Genomic DNA, 5,763 nt, shown 5'->3' with positions numbered 1-5,763 from the left:
AGCTGTGCATTCAGTGAGACTGACCGAGAATCAGAAGACAATCAGTGCCTCATCCTTTTAAAAGAAACATACGAAGAGAAGGTAACACTTTATTTTAATGTGTAGTGAACACTACTAACAAACGTTATTTCTACATAGTCCAGGAATTAAAAAAAAAAAATTCTAAATTTTATTTTGGTTTTCAATCTGAGATTATAGATGATAAAGCATAATTATACACTTTATAAATGAAGTAAAACGTGCTCAACTTTTATAAGTTCCCATCATGCACTGTTTCACAATCTGACTAGAATCAGAATCAGAATCAGAAGACCTGTGTAATTCAGGAAACAGGACACAATCTCTACAGCCTTCATATAAGACAGATCGTGTCAAACTGAACCAGAGTGTGTTAACTCAGCTGTAACTAAATCAAACACTGATTACTGGACGTTTATTTGAGAAATCTACTCCCGGTTTCTGAGTGATTCTCAGTGCGTTTCTGCTCAGACCTGGACTGGTCTGACACCGGATCAGAGGAAGATGATGAGGATGATGAAGAGGAGGAGGAGGAGGAGGTGGTCAGAAATCAGCTTGAGCCAATTACAGCTGGATGAGTGACGAGCCGCTGTAATCTCTAATTACTTCAATCAATTTAAGAGCAGAGCACTCATCTGAGGAGCTATTAGGAGCAGAGCGAGTGTGTGAGGTGCTAAACTGGGTTATTCTGTGTGTGTGTGTGTGTGTGTGTGTGTGTGTGTGTGTGTGTAGGCAGTGATATGTAGGTTGGAGGATCCGGAGTTTGTGGGGTACAACAGAGACCAGAGGCGAGAGTTCGGCCCATTTGGGTCGGCCCAGTTTCTTAAAGTGGGACTGTGCTCCACTACCTGAGCTCTCCTCTGAGAGTGTGTGTGTGTGTGTGTGTGTGTGTGTGTGTGTGGGACACGCAGGACACTCGAGCAAAGCGTTCCTCCACACAACACATGAAGCGTTTCACAGATTATTTTCCAGGCTTTTAAAAGCGTGACACACCACAGACTCGCTCAAGAAGTGAAGAGAACAGACGCTCTTTAGAACAGATCAGAATTCAACTCCAGTTAGAATAACCAGGAATGTGTGTGAAAGACGTCTCTCCTGCATGCATGTGATCAGAGCTGCTCTACATTACTGTGTAATATGTTTCATATTTAAAACAGCTGTTTTCTCTGAGAATAAGCCTTAAATTGTGATTTATTTCTGTGATTTCCAGCATCATAGCAGACTTCTTCTTCATCATCACTTATCTTCTGCTTCCTGTCGTAGGTCATGCAGTGTTTTCACAATCAACAGTTATCTATCCTGCAAATATTTCAGAAAGTCTAGACAAAAATGAACACACATTTTCTGAAATGCTCAAACACACACAGAACCATTAAATCATTAAACATGTGCACTCATCTGCATACACTGGATGAACAAAGATTCAAAATTCATGTTTGATTTTGTTGACAATATTTTTTTGAGGGGAAGATTTTTTATCAGAATTTAAAATAAAGAAACATACATATAAACACAAAAAACCTGAAACACTGAAATGTGTGTGTGTGTGAATGTGTGTGTGTGTGTGTGTGTGTGTGTGTGTGTGTGTGTGTGTGTGTGTGTGTGTGTGTGTGTGTGTGTGTGTGTGTGTGTGTGTGTGTGTGTGTGTGTGTGTGTGTGTGTGTGTCTGTGTGTGTGTGTGTGTGTGTGTGTGTGTGTGTGTCTGTGTGTGTGTGTGTGTGTTTACAGATGCAAATAGAAAGTGTTTTAAGACTTAAAAGTATATTCCTCTCATCTGAATCAACCAGTACATGAAAGTGTGTTTCTACCTGTGTGTCCCGCCTTAAAAACTAAAAAATCTACTTTAATGTCATATAATAAAGTTGGGAATTAATTATTAAATAACAGAAAAACCTAAGTCACCATGATTTATTGACGATATCGTTTAAACCCTAAAGAGAGACAGACATCAGCTCGGTCATGAATGAATCCTGCAGTGTGTGCTGAATGAAACTACAGTGCGCACACACACACACACACACACACACACACACACACACTAACACACACACACACACACACACACACACACAGAGCTGTGTATCTAGAGAAGCCTCGAGAACAGAACAGGAGCATGTATGTGTGCTGGGTCCAGTACACACTTTACACACACACACACACACACACACACACACACACACACACACTCACACACACACACACACACACACACACACACACACACACACACACACACACACACACACACACACACACACACACACACACACACACACACACACACACACACACACACACACACACACACACACACACACACACACACACACACACACACACACACACACACACACACACACACACACACACACACACACACACACACACACACACACACACACACACACACACACACACACACACACACACACACACACACACACACACACACACACACACTCACACACACACACACACACACACACACTCACACACACACACTCACCGAGCGGCGCACACGTCCTCCGGCGGCTCCGGCGTCCCGTTCACATTCACCTCCGCTGAACCGGCTTCACTCCGCATTTAGTCCAATTGTAAAAGAGCAGAAAGAGGCGCGTGTGTTTGCTCATCTGGAAAGGCGTCGCAGTCCAGTCTCATGAATGAAGCGAGATAGTCTCCTCAGGAGAAACAGAAGAGAAGAGCTGCATCCAAACGATCATCAGCGCGATTCCTCTCAGACACAGATATCGACAGGACCGCGCGCGGAGAGACGCGCTGAGGATGACGGAGAGGCGCGGCACACACACACACACACACACACACACACACACACACACACTGTGTGTGTGCTCTGATGAGACTGTCTATTAATGAACAGATTAATTACTCTCACACACACGAGCGCTGGTGCGAGAATAATATCAGAAAGAGCGACAGACCGATGAATGAACGACAGAGAAAGATGAGCAGAAAGAACAGAGAGACGTGTGTGTGTGTGTGTGTGTGTGTGTGTGTGTGTGTGTGTGTGTGTGTGTGTGTGTGTGTGTGTGTGTGTGTGTGAGTGGTAGGCTGATGTGTGCAAACACACACACACAGGTGAGAGACCAGTAGAATGATGAGAGAGAGAGAGAGACAGGCAGAGAGACAGGTGAGTGTATTATAATGTGTGTTTTGTGATCACACACACACACACACACACACACACACACAGCTGACTGAGGTAACACACACGTCTCTCTCTCTATACGTCACATACTGCATGTGTGTGTTCGTGTGTGTGGTTTACACACAGAACACACACTCACTCACGCGCACACACTACAGTGAACACATATCAACCTACCTACAATCAAACAATCAAAGGAGGAAGAGGAGGAGAACAGAAGAAGAACACACAGTCCCTCCGCAAACTCTGCTCACAAATCAGAGAAATTATAGATGAGATAGATGGAGAAATAGACGAGCAGGGAGATGACGGACAGCGCGAGCAGATGAGAGGAGCACGCGCCTCCCACGACCACGATGAGGAAGAAGAAGAACAAAAAACGAAAGAAAAAAGCGAATAGTCCGGCCGCCTCCGTGCTGCTGCTCGTTCGGAGGGTGTGTGTGTCCCTCCCTCTGACGCCTGGCAAAAACACCTGCTCGCAACACACACACACACACACACACACTCGCGCTGGCTCACATGCCGCTGTCAGGACACACACACTGCATCTGTATGACTGCGCCAAACACACACACATACACACACACGCACTCAGTCACTCACTCACACACTCCAGCGCTGCTGCTGCCGGTGAGAGCGCGGGCTCTCTCTCTCACACACACACACACACACACACACACACACACGGGTCTACTGTGTCTCCCTCTGCTGGCTGTACTCGGGCTGTGTTCCGGTAGTGCCCTTCTTTCCTCGGAAGTACGCTGCACGAGCGCCCTCTTCCGGCGGAAGCCGCTCATTATGAACGTAAAAAACAAACAATCAATCAAATCACATCTATAGCGCTTTGTACGGGAAACACGCTTAATGTATGAGAAAGACTCGTTTCCCAGTTACTAAGTTCGTTGACGATTCAGTGACGTCATCGTCCCCGTTTTCGCGTGACGTCACACCCTCTGGCGGGAAAAAGAACCCCTCGTTTTCAGGCGGCTCACATCAAGTAGTAATGTCGTGAAACGCACGGAAGTAAAAGCTGCTGTATGTAGGATTCTGACTTTACTAAAGTATAAAAACACGATATGTTTGCAGATGTGATCAGGTGTTTTTGTATTGCTGTGACTAGCAGTGGGCAGAGGTAACATTAATAACCCCTACAAAGAACGCTGACTATTGCATTCATTAAAAGCCACCTCACAGAAGCTGACTTCTTGTTTCTCAGGGAGGACCCAGCCATGTTTATTTTGTGTCTCCAACTAAAGTGACCCTCGAAGGACGCAGCGGCTGCCTCCAAAATGAGACACGCATTCAGATTTATAAATGAGGCGGTTTATAATAACAATACAAATATCGCAAGCACACGCTTTAGCCGATCAACTCGTGTAACACAATCTGTTCAATCTGGCAACCTGCGTGTGCATCCAGTCTGAGGAGAAGGGGCTAATATTTTGAAGTCAGACTATAATACCTAGCACTCGCTAGCAGTCCTACATACTCGTCACTTCCTCTACGCTCGTCGCCATATTATTACTACATTAATACACCACTCAAAATAGTTTTATATGCATAAGTGTAGACTACATATATGTGCACTTAACTGCAGACAGGGCCATAGCATGTGATAAAAGAGTAGTGTTAGCGCTCTTTATTCTCTCTTCTGACCGTGAGTTAGCTGCCACTTTGACTTCTGTTTAAAACCAACAATTTCTTCAGCTCTGAGATCGAATAAAAGTCCAGTTCTGGGATTTTCTGACTGTTGTTACAGAACAATATATCCTGAGAAGACTGTAACCTTCTGCCAGTGTTTCTGTGGCTCCGATACAAAAATAAAAATAAAATAAAACATACTATAATATGTCTACAGCACCTCTAAAACACAGAAGACATGAGACACTCACTGATGGTGTGGATTCTGTTCAGACCAGCAGATGAAGTTTAAAGAGATTACTGAATCTGATATTTTAAATGCATTAAGACACTTCTTGTAGGGTTTTGAAACACAACCTTTTTGTTTTCGAAAAAAATTCTAAACTTGACTTTTGGTATCCTAATGACAACGAAGAACTAATAATAGCCAAGAGAAGCTATTATAAAACAAGCAGAATAAGTGAGGCTTTAAAACAAAATCATAAATAAAAACAAGAAAGAACAAAATACCAGGAATAAAACCCACCCCAACAGCAATATTACAAAATATTAAAATGAATAAAAAATATAAGCTGAAAAAATGAATCTAGATCTCTGACTGAAGCAGATCTTTTAGTAGTTCACACTAATGATGATTGAGTTTAGATGATTGAGTGAAGTTTGTTCAGTTCTTCCTCTTCTAGAGATTGAGTGTAATGGTTCCTCGGGGAACGGCCGACGGCTGCATTGTTACACTTTTATCTCTGATAGTATTGATCTTTGAAGTAAAGTAGTTCATGAAGTCATTACTGCCGTGCTCCTCTTAATGTTCTCCTTACTATTAATGAACCCAATATCTGACAGAAATCTCTTCTCTGTAAACGGTTCATCTCATCTTGTTCCAGCTTCTGTGGAGCAGAACGTTTTTCAGAAGTGTATTACGTTCCCAGTCTTCTGGA

General features: G+C 43.5%; 1 protein-coding gene across 1 annotated transcript in view; it reads right to left on the bottom strand.

Annotated features, from left to right (window-relative positions):
- The window catches only part of LOC122341890 (glutamate receptor ionotropic, NMDA 2B-like), a 44,237-nt gene extending 40,397 nt beyond the window's left edge, over window positions 1–3,840 (bottom strand). Inside the window, 2 exon segments of the mRNA XM_043235571.1 lie at window positions 2,525–2,693; window positions 3,362–3,840. The gene's annotated coding sequence lies outside the window, so the exon portion shown is untranslated.
- Between the last annotated feature and the right edge of the window lie 1,923 nt (window positions 3,841–5,763).

Source organism: Puntigrus tetrazona, chromosome 3 (assembly GCF_018831695.1).
Source record: "Puntigrus tetrazona isolate hp1 chromosome 3, ASM1883169v1, whole genome shotgun sequence".
Lineage (NCBI taxonomy): Eukaryota > Metazoa > Chordata > Actinopteri > Cypriniformes > Cyprinidae > Puntigrus > Puntigrus tetrazona.
The sequence above is the reverse complement of the archived record's forward strand: the minus strand, read 5'-3'. Positions and strand labels throughout refer to the sequence as shown.